We start from the raw sequence: 1,280 nt of genomic DNA, 5'->3' as shown, positions 1-1,280 counted from the left end.
GTCTCATATATTGTGTCAAGTGAAATAATTGAAGAAGTCGATGATCCAGAACCAAGATCTGTCTATGAATGTCAAAAGAGACATGATTGGGAACAATGGAAAAATGCAATACAAGTTGAACTTGATTCGCTTAATAAACGAGAAGTATTTGGATCTATTGTGCTCACACCTGCAGATGTGAGACCAGTTGGGTACAAATGGGTTTTCGTTCGAAAGCGAAATGAGAAAAATGAGATTACGAGATACAAAGCTCGTCTAGTGGCTCAAGGTTTTTCTCAAAGACCTGGAATCGATTATGAAGAAACGTATTCTCCAGTTATGGATGCCATTACATTTAGATTCCTGATGAGTCTAGCAGCTGATAAAAATCTAGAGATGCGTCTCATGGATGTTGTTACAGCTTATCTATATGGATCATTAGATACTGATATCTACATGAATTTCCCTGATGGATTTAAAATGCCAGAAGCATTAAGTTCCAAACCTAAAGAGTTATGTGCAATAAAATTGCAAAGATCATTATATGGGTTAAAGCAATCTGGACGTATGTGGTATAATCGTCTCAGTGATCATTTAACAAAAGAAGAATATGTGAATGATCCTATATGCCTATGTGTTTTCATCAAGAAAACAATATCCGGATTTGTAATAATCGCGGTATATGTTGATGATCTTAACATTATCGGAACTCAAAAAGAAATACAAAAGGCATCAGACTATCTCAAAGGAGAATTTGAGATGAAAGATCTTGGACAGACACAATATTGTCTTGGCCTACAAATAGAACATTCACAAAATGGTATATTTGTGCATCAATCCACATACACTAAAAGAGTGTTGAAACGATTTAACATGGATAAATCAACTCCTCTTAGCACCCCGATGGTCGTTAGGTCACTTAATATTGAAAGTGATCCATTTCGACCACCTGAGGAGAAAGAAGAGATACTTGGTCCGGAAGTACCATATCTAAGTGCAATTGGAGCGCTGATGTACCTTGCAAATTGTACACGGCCTGATATATCATTTGCTGTGAATCTTTTGGCAAGATTCAGCTCATCTCCAACCCGAAGACATTGGAATGGGATCAAACATGTTTTTCGTTACCTCCAAGGGACCATTGATTTAGGCTTATTTTATCCTAAAAGTTCAAAAGGTCAAATGGTTGGTTTTGCAGATGCAGGATATCTTTCAGATCCACACAAAGCCCGATCGCAAACAGGATACGTTTTTACGATCGGAGGCACTGCTATATCTTGGCGTTCTCAGAAACAAACGCT

The sequence above is a fragment of the Brassica oleracea genome, chromosome C7, assembly GCF_000695525.1.
Source record: "Brassica oleracea var. oleracea cultivar TO1000 chromosome C7, BOL, whole genome shotgun sequence".
In the NCBI taxonomy this organism is placed as follows: domain Eukaryota; kingdom Viridiplantae; phylum Streptophyta; class Magnoliopsida; order Brassicales; family Brassicaceae; genus Brassica; species Brassica oleracea.
This window is presented reverse-complemented; position numbering follows the sequence as displayed.